The sequence below is a fragment of the Denticeps clupeoides genome, chromosome 15 (genome assembly GCF_900700375.1).
Source record: "Denticeps clupeoides chromosome 15, fDenClu1.1, whole genome shotgun sequence".
NCBI classification, from domain to species: domain Eukaryota; kingdom Metazoa; phylum Chordata; class Actinopteri; order Clupeiformes; family Denticipitidae; genus Denticeps; species Denticeps clupeoides.
Window position 1 is genome coordinate 13,355,299 of NC_041721.1, and position 15,833 is coordinate 13,371,131.

The window sequence follows — 15,833 nt, forward strand, 5'->3', positions numbered from 1 at the left end:
ATGAAGCTGTTCTTCCTGTTTAAATTACTTGGTTTGTAGGCACCTTCTGTTTTATAGACTGAAAAGGTTCACTTTTCACAAGGTTCACAAGGTTTTTTTTTTCTTAAAAAGTTGCTTTATTTGTATTTTAGTGCCCCAGCCACATTTCTGTAACTGTGCAAGCAAAAGGCCAAATGTCAATTTCACATAGCCTGTATAATTATTAACTAGTAACTTATATGCATATAGCACTACACTACACAATGCTTTTAAAAGGGATTCATCTATGTAGTGCTATTGTAAAGGCACTATAAAGCATGACAGCTTGTTTTAGGTTTAACAATAAAGTTTGCTATAAAGTCAGAATTACAGTACTTACAACCACTTTTTTTACAGTACTTGCAATCACTTTATGGACCATTCTGTCATTTTGTATTTGTATAGTACACAATGCATTAGAAATGTTATGTGTTACTCAGTTACTTCATAGACATGTAATAACGATTTCATATTTCAAAGCTCAGTACTTTCTGGACTCAGGAACCAGCTGCAACTTCCAACTGAATTGCTTAAGCTTTGCAGCTAATTAATGCAAGCTGCATATTGATCTAGCCCCGACTGAGTGCGCTTATTGATCCGGATGGATTGCTCATGCAGGCTGTATTGATCGCGTTTGACTGCTTGTGTATATTGACTGTGTACATGAGGTGCATCTACACATACATGAGTACACACACACACAGTGCAGGACTAATGAAGTGACATTTAAAGAGGGAGGGAGATAAAGACACAGATAGAAAAAATACAATAAAACGAATGTGTGGATGCGTTTTGTATGTGTGAGAGAGAGAAAGAATTATTGTACATGCATATCTGTCTATTTCTCTGTGTGAGCATGTTAGTGTGTGTGTGTGTGTGTGAGTGTGTGTAATAAGAGATCTGTTAATTAACTAGCAGCACAGCAGCTCCTGGCGCGGTGCGGATCAAACGCAACTCTGGCCAGCGGCCCTCCCGCTGTGTGCAGATGAAATGCGCTGCAGACTTTAAAGACTTCCTGTCATTAGTGGGGACCTTGTCCGCTCGCGGCCCGGACCTCCTCTGTTCCCCTAAACAATGAGGACAATGACAGCCGAGACGGAGAGAGGGATGAGAAAAGACCCGCCGGTGACAAAAGAGCTGGCTATTTACCACACACAGCAAGGAAGGGGGGGGTTTATATGTGTGTGTGTGTGTGTGTGTGTGTGTGTGTGCATGCGTTTTAAAAGCAAGAAGCTTCACTGAGCCCTTAATTAATATCTAAATGCTTCGACTCCACCTGCACTGCATTAGACTGGCTTTTGTGCTTCTTTTGATTTGGAGGCATTATTAGAGCGCTCTCACACACACACACACACACACACACAGAAACACACATACATGCTCCGGGCAACAGCACCAACTGTGCTCTGGATGGACTGGACATCTCTGTTCTTTATAAGGGCTACGAGGAATGGTGTGAGGATCAAAGCTCAACACCAGCAGGGGCTGGAATATTCACAGCCAATAACGCCGAAGCGAGCAAGCGGCGGCCGCCGCGTGTCCTTGTGCTCGTTACCGAGTGACAGCGAGGCCTGCCCTGAGCCAAAGCCATCAATTATTTAGCATCTCGCTCAAAAGCCCAGCACTTCGGCTAGCAGCTAATGCCGCGCGTCCCCTCGTTTTCGCCCGGGCATTGCAAATTCATCGTTACAAGCAGCCCTCTTAAGACAGACACATGTTCTGTGACGCAGTCACAAGCCGGCCTCGCTGACCTGTCACTTCATATCTGCGTCACGAGCGCACGTGCACGAGCACGCAAGTGATGATGGTATTAAAAATGTCCTCCATGCTACATGTTCCCCTCTATTAGGGTCTGGTGTTCGCATGATTGCACATTCAGAGGCTAGAGGAAAAAAACAAGAAAGAAAGAAACAGGCCGTCAGAAACAAAAGGAGGGGAAAAAAAAAAAATATATATATATATAAAACAATTGCAGATGCAGATTTTCTGATGAGCGCCAGACCGCTAATTAATTTCATTTCAATTAAAGCCATGATCTGACTTCATATCACTTCCCGTCTTCCCCAGCGCTTGGCAGCCATCAGCGGAGTGTTTGGCTCGCAGACGTGACACAAAGCAACGCGCGACCCCCACGCCCCAGAAACCCCCCCTCCGCCCGACACGACTTCCGCGCTCTGTCTGGAACTGCGCTGGCGGCCCCCCCCTGCTTTAAGCCACTCATCCACTTTCCCTCCATTTCCTCCCCTCTCTTGTCTTCATTCTTCATCTGCTCCTCATCTCCTGTTTCTTAAGCCGCGTGATTTCTGGTTATGTTAAAATCATGATTTTTCACGATGTCGCACTGTTATCATTGTGTCTTTAACCTTATCTAGTGGCCACTTCAGTGAGAGCCAGAGACATGAAGAGCACAGTGGATTTGGAGTGGAGACCACCCACCAGACTGAAGACCCCCCCCCCAACCACATGTGCCTCTCCAAAACCAAAACAAGCCAAGAGGTCATCAGAGAAATCACCTTTGCCCCCATAGCCCCCCATGGTCTGCAGGATCTGTTGCTAATCACTCACTCTGTGGCCATAGACTGGCCCCCGGCTGGTCTAGGGTCAGTTTCCGCTTAAGATAAGGGAATGGGAAGTAGGAAGTGTGTGTGGGAAAAGGCTGGCCCAGGGTCAGCCATTCACTGGGAGGTACTTTACCTCATTTTACCTAGTGGGTAATAGACATAAACATGGAACATGCAGACAAGGACTGGGCAATACTGAATTGAGGTCAGTGTTTAAAGGACAGAGGGTAAGCCAAGGGTTCCTTCCTGCGCCACTGCATTCATACAGTATCATGCCCTCGCATTCATCCACCCCCGCGCCAGCACAAAGCAGCCTAGCTCTCTGTGCCCCCTTCACACCCCATTCAGTTGCCCCTTCCAGAAATCAATGCTGACTGGTCCCCCTCGCACAACCCTGTTCACCATGGGAGACAGTGGCTAGTGCGAGGCGGCAGACAAAACCTCTCTACATTTTTCTCAAAGGGGGGGCATGAAAGACCTTTTATTAGCAAAGAAGAGAGACGAAAAAAAAAAAAAAAAATCAAAAGGCAAAAGCACAGAGCAAGCTTCATATATTACACTCAGAGTATAATGGTGTATTGTACAGTGTGGCATATTTATCCTGTGTAAGATGCCAGCGTCTGAGAGGTAGTCAGAGAGAAACAGAAAGAAAAGCAAAAGAAAGGGTGGCCAATGCCCAGTCTCTCAACGGCTGTACGTACGTCATTCACACGTAACGGGCATATACACCGGGTGATCATTACCCCAAAATATTCCCTCCGAAATAAGGAAACAGGTTAAATTTTTCATTAAAATGTGCAAGGAATAAAGCGTTCTTTATTCCCGTTGCATTTCGCATATCTCTGAATTGACCTGATTCTGAATATTCTACATAGAGGGCCTGTTTTTGTATGCAAATGCTGTTACCAGCACAGTCCTAATAATCTATTTCTGTAAAAGAGGCTAGACATGTAGACATTCACATGCTTTCGTGGGAACTTCAAATCTCAGTGAAATTGGAGACAGGAAGTCAAGAACGAGAAGAACGTCCATCCCAATGCACTAACATGCAGCTTAACACATGAAGTACTTTATTAATAGCAGCTTGCTTTTTGATAGAGAAAAGTGAATTTTGTGATTCGGTGAATGCAGCAGATGGGGTCGACCCTAAAGAAGCAGTGCTAACAATGTCCCGTCCGTTACGCTCTCACGCCTTCTCTCCCTGCCAGGAGACGGAACATTCACCAACACGTTATGACATTATCTCCCAGCGTCCTTTTCACAGATCTACACACTAACACTTCTTGTGTCAAATGTGCATGGTGCCATGACTGGAGCTTAAAACAATAGCAAATACATTTACACTTGGCCCGATCCACAGACACTGTTATCCCAAGTGACACAGTGTGCAGGGAGCGAATAGATTTGTTTTGCATAAAGTGCATAAAGACAAATATTTATCCACAAATGGAGCACAGATATGTAAAATACACTCATAAACAACCGGCCTCGCTCACATTTTTTAATGAAATAATCCCATGGCACGCCATTGTTCTAAAAAAAGTGCATGTCTACATATTGGGCAAAAATCTTTCAACACAGTAGCGCATTATCATGAAAAATAAAATTCCTCATTCTCATTAATATTACAAGAGAACCAGAAGCTTTGACCCAGTGCACCGGTTCAAATCTAATGACACACTATTGCGCCACTGGTCTAGGGTCAAGGAACACTAAAGGCAATCTTAAAAAGCGCACTCTACCTACATCCATAAATCAATATGTGGTTCTAGCAGCAAGGTCTCGTTGTGACATTTATTGACATGGACATGCTACGATGGCTGTCCTTTACGTGTCCTACACCTTGTCAATTTTTCAATTTTTTGGAATCAGAGGAAAATGTATTTTCTTTCCATTACAAAAGGCTGTGGATGGCTGATGCCAATTATTTTTCATGAGGACAATTTAGTCTGATGTCTTTCTCATTGGAAGGTCTTGACTTGGATGGTGATCTAGTCATCTGTAGGTCTTCCGGTCCATTTAAAGATCACTTGGCAGTACAAAAGGCTGGTGATAACACATTACAAAAGGAACACATTGAATAATCTGTTCATTATTATAGTGCTTGCGAATGTATGATTCACCGATCACAATACCTGTACAAAAGTGCTCATGATCTATCTGCATGGTTTGCAATCAGGCGAGTAGGAATATGACTGTGATGTCCCCTGACAGTGCCATTTATGTGGAACATACAGTTAAACAAAGAGAGGAGATGGGACCAAGTGCTCATTGTTGCCAGACTGGACAGTAATGATTTAGATTTTTCAGTAAAAAATGCGTGTCCAATTGTTATGTAAGCATGTTAAGTAGTCGAAGCACTTAAATACTAAACTGATTTCTTATGGTTTGTGTGTTTTGGTGCATTTCAGGAGACTGAAACATGAAAATATTGTCCAGCACTTCTGCACTACCTTGCAGAAGAATTGGCAGAAGAAGGTTTAATTCATGGTGAATGAAAATGTAAGGGGTACGGGAGCCAGTCCAATTTAAAGTTTTTATATAAAATCATCCGTCTTCTGACGCTCAAACAAAAAAGTCCTTCCTCCATGTGCTACGTCCATGATAGCACTTTGAAGATAGGGCTCAGTGTGTGTTCTGTTATGTAAAGTGATTTGTAAATCTGAACTCATATGCTGGTGTTCTGCTTTAAACAAAGCCTCAAAACCCAGATATGAAAAAAGTTACATTTGTTCAGGACTTCATCATCATGTTTCCTTACTTGTAAGAGCGTAATACATTATGTGACCTACTGATTTGTGTTTTTTTTCTTACAAACTACTACAAGCAAGTGATTCAATCTGCTTTGAGTCTTTAAACCCGGCTTTAGAGCCAAGAGGGAAGAGGAGGGGAACGTGGCTCAGATCTTGGTGAGATGATTGAAAGCCACTGACCTGAGCGAAATCAGCCGGGGCATTAGAAGCACGGTGGAGATTACACGACACTTTAATGTCTGAGCCTCATGCGGCGGATGAATCGAAAGGGCAGCAACACAGGCCACCTAAAAGTAGTGCTGAGCGCCGCATCACTCTAGATGGGGCTACAAAGACACTCATTACAGTTTGACAAGGAGCATCCTCATTCCCGTCAGTCAGTCAGCCTGCAGTGTGCATGTACTTTTCCGTTCCTTAATCCTGTGATTTATTTCAACCGCAGCTTTTCTGGGAAGTTAATGTTCATATCAGATGCAGTGCAGTGACTATACAAGTAATTTCTTTTTCATCGTAAAGGAGACTTTCTACTGCACAAAATATTTGTAGAAGAAAAAAAGACACCACAGAACACAATTTACATTGAAATCACATAGAGTTTATCAGACACCCTTATCCAGAGCAACTCACAATCAGTAGTTACAAAGTCCACTTCCAAACCCCTCAAATTATTTTTCCAAGGAAACTTCAATGGATTACTGCATTGCTGCCTCTTTTAAATTGCACTGGGCAAAAGTTTTTGGCAGTAGTGAAACTAATTCAAGGTTTTTAATCTTCCCAACAGTAACGATTGTGCGATTGTTCAGGAGCTGACAATTTATAACAGACAAGTTGGGTTGGTCTCTCCCAACTTAAAACTACTCTCCCAACTTACTACCACCCATAAGGGTGGTAGTAGCCTAGTGGGTAACACACTCGCCTATGAACCAGAAGACCCGGGTTCGAATCCCACTTACTACCATTGTGTCCCTGAGCAAGACACTTAACCCTAAATTGCTCCAGGGAGACTGTCCCTGTAACTACTGATTGTAAGTCGCTCTGGATAAGGGCGTCTGATAAATGCTGTAAATGTAAATGTAAATGTAAAAACGTGAGCAACCAAAAGTCAGCAAATGTAAAACAATATTGAACTGCTGTGTTTGGAGTTTCATTCTCTATACACATAATGTCATTATAGGGAACAATAAGGGAACTTTGCAATAACTGGTTTGTATTATGCATAAGACTTTAGCACAGTACTGTATGTCCAAAGGAATTTTGATATATTTGCACAGCTACATATTCCTGCAAGACATTTCTTTGAGATTTGTTTTAAAAAGTGGAGAGACATCATGGGTGCAGTATATATATATGTTCACCTGACATACTGGGGTTCACTCTTGTGATCATAAAAAAAGACAAAACAGTCCTCATTTTGATTGTCTTGCTCTTAAGTATTCTTTGCTCTAATTATGGGGGGAAGTTTTTTTTTAAAACCACCACTAGACAAATATCAGGGAATAAAGACAAACAAAGTTAAAGACCTTCATGTTTTGCTCCAATTCCATCTTTAGCACCATAAACACCCCTATTTTCAACCAGACCATCCAGGTAACCCACTTGCAACATCACTCACGAGATCACTGCAGGGACTAATTTACTGCCTTGTAAATACAAATCTCAACATTTTTCACAACCACAGCTAATTTGCTAATGACCCCTAAACAACTGATGTAAATGGTGCTGCTGCTGTTCCAGGATCAGGCTTCTTTGCTCTTCTTATGCTGTGTCAGTTAAGGAGGTCTGGGACCAGCTGAACGTGCGCTATGCAAGCTGCTTTGTCGCGAGTACACGAGTACATGAGTACATGACAGCGCTTCCATCTTGAACAGCAACCGACCCACGGATCCATAAGCATCAGCATCGGCTACGACTAAATGGACTCCCCTCCTGAGTCCCAGTTCCTGTGTTCTGTCCCCTTGCATTGATTTTTCCTTCCTTCCTCCACTGAGGCAGGGTGGCCTCACACGAGGATAATAACGGCTTTTCCCCATAAATGATGTTTACCTAAATTCATTTGCCCTCCAGTTTTTATATTTATTTCCACCCTTTTTTTCTATGTTGCCATTAACACTACATTTTCACTATATTCTAAGCACTTATTTCATATGCCGGCAGTGTACGCCCATTTATTTTGTTGAGTGCTCAGAATTAGGTAGTCTGCCTCTACAGCTTCTTCGAAAGCGACTAAAGGGCGTTAATAAGTTGCATCCGTAACCTCACAACACGAGTAAAACACAGAAAGTGGGTTTTTACAGGGGGCGGAATATGTATTTTAATGCAGAAGGAGTTCTTATCTGCCGTCAGCACTCGTACGCTCTTTTCTAGATGCTCCAAGAAAGAACCGACTGAAATGCATACCAAACGCCTGAGCCGAAAGTGATAAGGAGTCAGAAGCCCGACTTCCCAAACTTCTGACTTTGAGCGAATTACGGATTAAGCCGGGAATTGAAAGTTTTTCACTGTGAACTGTAGGTACGATCTACACAGAGATAGCAGAGTTGCCAGGGAACAGGACCTGTAGGAGACCACATGGACATCTGCACTCTGAGCTCTCTCTCTAGAGAGAGAGAGAGAGAGAGAAAGAAAAAAACAAGCAGCTATTTTTCTCTTCGTTTCTTGCTCTCCATCTGTCTCTCCCACTCTCCTTCCTCTCGCTCCTTCTCTCCTTGCCATTTTATCTCTTCCTCATTCTCTCCTTCCACCTGCTCTCTCTCTCTCTCTCTCTCTCTCTCTCTCGCTTGCCTTCTTTTCCCTCTTGTCCTCTCACTCTGTTCTTCCACCTGTCCTGCCTGGCCTTCCCTCTCTCTCACCCCTGGCGTCTCGGTGGCATCCTGGTCCTCTCGGTGGGCATCATTCATGCCACCCGCTCACTGCTCTCACTTACAGGCGGCGGTGTGTTTCCTCTCAGAGGGCACGGTGTGAAGAGACCGTGTCTGTGTGTGGGTGCAGTGCGTGTGCGTGTAAAGGGGCGTGCCGTGGACACAGTGAGACGGGGCCATCTGAACCCTGCCGAATTCTAATTTAGCTGTCAAAACAGCAGCCCCCACCGAGGCAGAAAGAACATAATTGCGGTGTGTGCCATCAACACAAACGCCTCCACCACCTTGACACCGTCACGCCCGCGACAGGCTTTTGTGTTGCAGCCGGCCGACCTCTGACCCCAAGTCCTACAGTTCCTCAGCAGAGGGGTTACGGTTGAGGAGGGCTCTGCTTCTGTGGATCCTCTCTCCCTTCGGGTGGGAGTGCGCATACACAGCACAGACGTTGCACAGACGTTGCGTGGACATTTGTGAGGCATTGTTAGGCAGCGTGATAGCAGGATGGCTGTTCCTCTCAGAGCTGCTCGCGGTGTTTATTAATGAGACATTTCTCACTGTGCTCCAGTCTGACCTGCTGACTTTATCTAACCGCGGGCACTCATACACACACACAGGACACTGACAGATACACAACATACACGATACACAGGTCACATTTTACACAAAACACAAGTAGATGAAACTTTGTTCGTCCTAAACTTTTTCCAGCGGCAAATCAGACGCTGATCTGGGTTCAGAGTTCACACTGATATATTTTTTGTATAAAAAAGAAAAACTCTTACTAGCCATCTGCAGTGTCCCCATGGTTGACAACATCTACTGCAGTGACAGACAAAATTCCATGCATCCCGCAGCTGGCGTGTAGACAAATGCAAAGGTGACAGATTTCTGTAGCATGTAGACATCAGCACCCATTTCTGTTGCAGCACCCCAGGCGTCCAAAGCTCCCTCATTAAAGGGCCAGTGAGCACAGCTGCGGGGCTACAGGTAGGGAATGTCGGATGCATGAAATGATGAAATTGTGAAAATGAAGCCGGAGAGAGATGATGCCGATGTTTCAGCGGACGCGAGTGAGGGAAAATAGCTCATTCTAACACCTTTCCACTTATCTCTCCTTCTTGCCGTCTCGCTGTCTTTCTCTTCTCTTAAGTGTTCTTAAGATTGGCCCTATCACAATACCCATCAGAATTTTCTTTTTACTCATACTTCTGTGAAAGATATGCTAATATAGTATAAACACAGGCAATCACATGCACGCACGCACACACACTCGCATGTGGCAGGACTCAGTTCTAAGTAACACAGCAAATGTTACATTTGCATATAAAGTCTCTTTTTTGGCGCAACTATACACATAGGCACAATAAAGGCGGGGCTCATCAAAAAAACGTTGCATCAAACATAGGTGAGCACTATTGATTTGCATAGGTAGGGCACTATGGTCTCATTCTGACACACTGTATGGTAACTCTTCCATGGTAATAACAGTGTATATATTATTTAACCTTACCCAACACAACTAAACTATATTTTTAAACATTTCTAAACTAATTCTTTTACACAGATATGTGTTCTATGCACACAGTCCCTTAGATTTGCACATTAAAAATGGTATATTTCAGAGCTTTAGTTCCTCATCGGCAGCACATATACTAAAATTGGAACGATACAGAGAGGATTAGCATGGCCCCTGCGCAAGGATGACATGCAAATTTGTGAAGCGTTCCATATTTTTGGGGCAGTGGAAGCCTAGCGGGGGCAGTGGTGGCCTAGCGGTTAAAGAAGCGGCCCTGTAATCAGGTTGCCAGTTCGAATCCCGATCCGCCAAGGTGCCACTGTGGTGCCACTGAGCAAAGCACCGTCCCCACACACTGCTCCCACAATGCTTCTTCCTCCCATCGTCCCCCAGAGTCAAAGAGGTGGAGAGGGAGGGACATGGAGCCAGGAGACCCATCAAAGGTCCATCCTCATTACAGCACTAAGACAGTGCTCATTGTGGACCACTTCACACACCGATGAAGTGTTGTTTAAAAAAAAAAAACTTTCTGACCCCCACCCTCCAGCCCCCTCCAACAGAACGGCACATCAGATGTAAACAAAGACAGCGCCGGAGGCCTAATTAAATAGATGAGCGGTATTAACATAACCTGAAAGCCCTGGCCAATTCTGAGCCTCCCCCCTCCTTTCCTCCCTGTGAACGTGCGTGCATGTGTGTGTGTGTGTGTTTATTTGGGTGTGGTGTGTGTGGGTGTGTGTTGTTGTTGTTGTTGTTGTTATGATCCAACCAGCGAGCGCCAAAATTTGTGGGCAGTGTAATTACTATTAGGACCCCGGCTGCCCGAGTCCTTTGATATGGAAATGGAGCTGCTTCTTCCTCTTCAGTCGCGGCCCACTGTTCTCCCTCTCTCCCTCACTCTCTCTCTTGCTCTCTCCCTCTGTCTCTCTCTCCATCTCTTTACCCCCTCTTCCCCATTCTGACATGAATATCAAGCACTGCTCCTTGTCAACACCTGATGGCGAGGGCTGTCTGACTCATGTGACCCACACACAACCCCAGGAGGCTGGTTGGGGGGGATTGTAAGTGACAACAATTAGGGGTCACCCTGTCTCATGTCCAGTCACGTTCAGTTGAGCTCACATTCAGCTCTGGGTGTGAATCAGGGGTTAGGCCCCCCAAATCACAGTCTATTGTGTGTGTAAGGGAGGTGACACACAGGTCTGCTTTAATTATTAATTGCGCTTGTCATCCGACGTTAATTCACTTACGTGGGACGCTCCTGTCCCCGTTTAATTGGGGACATTGTTCTGCTCCAGTCTGAGTCAGCACAGCTTCCTGGCATTAGGTTCCACTTTCTGCATTAAGGTTCTACATTCTAGCATGGTGTCTGAGGTTTACGGCAGCGGTGGGTTTAAAATACGCCCCTGTATAACAGGAAACGCGTGTTTACATGCTTTGGGTTCTGGGTCTCTGACTCTGTCATAACACACACACACACGCACACACATGCATGGCTCAAGGAGGAGCAGAGGGAGGCTCGGCAGATCCGAGGGGAGTCCAGATGGACTCAGAGACCCACAGTGTCCCCACACCCTCACATGTCATATGTTATCCCATCTGTACCGACACAGCGCGGCCTGGAACCCCAGAGCCTCGTGGGGGACACACACACACCGCGTGCATATACACACACACAGTCCACATGCATACACACCCACACTCATCACACACATACACTTTGCGTATCTGTGTCCCTGTGGATCTGGGTTGATGAGGAGGACCGCGGCCTCCCTCTCCTGTGGCCTACCTCTCTCTCTTGCTCGCTCGCTCAGTTCTCTGGTACAATGAGCCAGTGGAGTGGCTGGAGCTCTCTGGGGGCTATGGCAGTTTGCTAAATAAAAACCATAAAACTTGTGAAGCAAGGTCAGAATTTCAAATTGCACCAAAATTTACATGTTAAATATGTATAATATATCAAGATTGTGAAAAGTTATTATTGATAGTTATAGGAAAATGGGTCCAAATTTTCAGCAAAAAATATGAGAAATGCCAAAACTTGTCCAAAATGACTTCGTTTAAGCTTGTTCTCAAAAGGAGATCCACCCTAATATTGTTACGCTTCTCCTTTCATGTGGCCCCTGCATCACAGCTCTAATGCATTATTTCCTGTCTGCCGGTCACAAATCAAGCTTCACGGGGGACTTGCGAGCATGAAGACGACTTCAACCGGCTGTTTGACACATTAAACTAATAACAATAATTGAATATCTATTGCAAATATACCTGGTTTGGGAGTAAATTCTGAACGCGAACAGTACAGCGTTGGATTTCTGTGAAAAAAACAAAAGGCAGAGGGATGAAAGGGGGGGGGGAGTAGGTGGGAAAGCAATTTCGCAGGTATAGTCCTCTGGAGGACGTGGTGTAACAATTCCTCCTCCTAATCGTTGTTTTGTTGGGTTTAATAGGTTTAATTGGCAGGAGCCCAGGTTCGTTTTTAGGTAGGATAGACAATCCTGGCCCCTCCCCCCTCCAAAGAGCTCAAGGAGAAGAACCCTCGCAGGAATAGGCATTAACTTCGCCCACCGAGGAGGAGGGTGCTCCGGCAACGAGCAAACTACGAGCTTTAAATGCCTCTCCCGCTGAGAGAGCCGGAGAGACGCTCCCACCTGAGAGGGAAAAGCAGGTAACGTTGATTTATGTGCCTCTTGAAAGACGACCACGCCCGTTTGCTCGCCCCCTTCCGACGCTAGGTGCTCCATTGATCTGATGCGCTTGGTGTCGAGGTGGCGGGATCTTTCTCAGCAGCCGAGGGGTGGCTGATCTTTAAATGATCTGTGGCACAGTGAATACCCTATTGATCCGGGATTGACGTCCTCCCTTCCGGCTTTGGGGTACAGTATGGATTTGGCATTATTACTCTTTGAGGTACAACATGATGCTCTTTACAGGAGACAGAGGTTACGTGTTTTTTTTTTTGTGCGGAATACAATGTTGTTTGGAGACAAGGGTATTGATCACGGGCATATAGCACTTCAAATACCAACCGTGATTTACTCAATTACTGCAATTACAAGATTGCAAAACACCAAGGCCACACCTCAAACTGGAATGTGTATAGTGACCCACTGAACACACCAAAATACAGCCACAAAACTTAACTCACCCAACCCAAACTTAACAGATGCTGGAAGCAGAACCTTCAGAAACATTCAGTATTTCAGACAATCAGTATTTACAGGGACAGTCTCCCTGGAGCAACTTAAGGTTAAGTGTCTTGCTCAGGGACACAATGGTAGTAAGTGGGATTTGAACCCGGGTCTTCTGGTTCACAGGCGAGTGTCTTACCCACTAGGCTACTACCTCAGAAGTTTGTGAGGTGGGATCACATTGTCATTGATCAGACTTGTTTTTCCAGCACATATGACAATACTTTTCCATGCACATCAAACAAATCCTGGCAAAACAGGGAAGTTTGCGCTGAAGGAGACCAGGGAATAACCTGGTCATTGGTTTCCAGCACTTCCGGCAACTGTCCACATTATCTGAACACAAATGTGACTCATCAGATGTGACACTTTCTTACAATACTCCATGGTTCAGTGACGTCGATATTGTATGCATTGTGTCAAGGTGTGATCCACATTTCTATCATGGGCAGCTTTATGGTGTGCTGACTCAATGATTTCTGTGCTGCAGTTGCGCTTCTCTACTGTGGGACTGGATTTGATAGGCTAGCCTTTGCTCCCCATATTCATCAACAAGCACTTGGCCATGACCCTGCCACTGCTTTACCACACAGAGCCAAAACTCAGGTTGCTCTTACCAGTGGTGGGGGGTAGTGGTGGCCTAGCGGGTAAGGAAGCGGCGCCGTAATCAAAAGGTTGTGGGTTCGGTGCCACTGAGCAAAGTACCATCCCCACACCCTGCTCATAGGGCTCGTTGTGTGCAACGTGTGCTGCGCTGCAGTATTTCACAATGACAATCATTTTCACTTTTTTCATGTACAATTAATCTATCACAATTTAGGCCTTGTGAAAGTCCCCCAGGTCCTTGCTATTGCTCCTTTTTCTGCTGCTTTCAACATGCCATCTTACTGTTAACATGTCGCATTAACATATCCTATGCCTTTGACAGCTGTCACTGTAATGAGATAATCAATGCTGTTCTGTTCTTTTTTTTGCTGCCAGTGGTTTTAGGGCCGTGTTATGATCACTGTACATGATAACGCAATTACCAGGCGGAACAGGAACTTGACTCACACCCCCTCCCCTCATTACGACATCTCATGTGACAGCCTGTCCAGCTTTGTTCCTATAGGACACGACCACAGGCACCATAATTTATCTCACAATCATTCCCGGCACTTCACCTCCCTATTGGATTTGCACAAAACAAGACACACTTAATGCCAGAGTGTACATGCTTAAAAAAAGAAAAGAACAAATGAAGAAATAAATAATAATGCTGCAACAAGACATTCATCATTGGTGAAAGGCAAAGGGACAAATCTCCAGAAAGTTCATGTCTTTGCATAATATTTCTTTTTTATAAATATTTTAGTTATTTTGCATGTACATGTATGATATGTATCTCCAAAAGACAAATCCAAAAATATTTTTCAAAAGGTAAATGCATAATAGAATGGACATTAACACCATTTTTAGATGATACTCTGTGACTGAAATTCCATGAGATTGTAACATTGCTGTTGCAACACCTGCCTGAAAAGTATCAAGACAGGCTGGAAATTGGAAATCACTTAGTGAGAACTAACAATCGTTACCAATATAAAACCATGATATAATTATGATGGGGGTGTTACTACAAGGCCCAGCCCCAGAGTGATGGAGAACAGGGAGACACGGGAGCTGAACACTGGGACTGAGGGGGGACGGTGCGGAAATGGCAGACGTATCAGGTGAGCTGTTCGAATAGGGAATACAGGAGGAATGGAGCTAAGGACAATCTGTCACCCCACAGCCAGACTGTGTTCCCACAGACGATGTGTTCCCCGTGCAGTCCGCTGAGACGCGTGGAAGAGTGGAAAAATAAAGAGAGAGAAAGAGCTGGGACAAAATATCATCTTTTGCTCAGGTAAAACATTCTCTATTGACTTATAAAGGTCAAATGAGTAGATTTAGATAACTTTAGCTGCTGAAAAGACAACAATATAGTGAGCAGAAGGTATAGACTGTCTGTCCTGAGAGAAGAGGGCCTGCAGACTAATGGTTTGCCAATTACTACCATACTGTACTAATTACCATAATGTAATCTGCAATATATTCAAGGAATCCTGGTCTGAAAAGGAACCATCTGAATTGCTGTCAAAAGATCAAGGTGCTGTCTTGTGTAACAGAAAAATAGAAGGTTTTCATGGTGAAGCACAGGCACCTTTGTCGCCAGTAAGACTAGAAACCGTAATTAAATCACTGCAAAAACCTGATCTTTCACCCCTTATCGTTTAGTCTGTTGGGCCTCCAAAACACAATTCTGTCATGAAAAGACACGTGAGACACGATGTGGGAAATGAAGAGACCTTCAGAGAGAAGCTGTTAAAAACGGGCCTGAAAATATTCCATGGAACTAATAAAAAAACCTAAATGAAATAGTTACCATGAATATCATCCATCATCCATGAACAATGGCTTGAAATCCAAGCAGTCCTCTATACTGTATGTCGGCACCCAAGGACCAACCGGAGTTTCCATTGAACAGTATATGGGACCTGAGAGCCGGCCTAAAAGCTCATGGGTCAGGTCCTCCACAGACTGTATAAATGCAGGAACGAGACTTCCTCCATTCTTCAGCGCGTATTTACATTGCCAGGACGGGACGGTGGTAAACAGCAGCTTTTGTTCATGTTGATGTGTGTGAGTGTGTGTTTGTGGTGACTAAAGGACTTTCAGGGTCAATAAAAAATCCAGGCCTGCCCCGTTTACAGAGGTGGAGAACATCAACCACGTCGCCAAACACAGAGAGCGGAGAGGAAGAGAGGAGTTGTGTTTAGACAACACACAGGTGTGGCCTGGTTTAGATACACACTCACGTTTTGCAGCCTATCCGTACAAATTCATAAACCCACATACACACATATGCATATGCACACACACACACACACACACACACACACACACTCAGCAACAAT

General features: G+C 44.7%; 1 protein-coding gene and 1 non-coding gene across 5 annotated transcripts in view; one reads left to right on the plus strand and one right to left on the minus strand.

The window, feature by feature from the left end:
- sox5 (SRY-box transcription factor 5) overlaps window positions 1-15,833 on the minus strand; it is a 168,777-nt gene that overhangs the window by 126,208 nt on the left and 26,736 nt on the right. The window lies entirely within an intron of this gene.
- Window positions 9,820-9,925, plus strand: LOC114765457 (U6 spliceosomal RNA). The gene has a single exon (XR_003742643.1). It is a non-coding gene; the product is annotated as a U6 spliceosomal RNA (small nuclear RNA).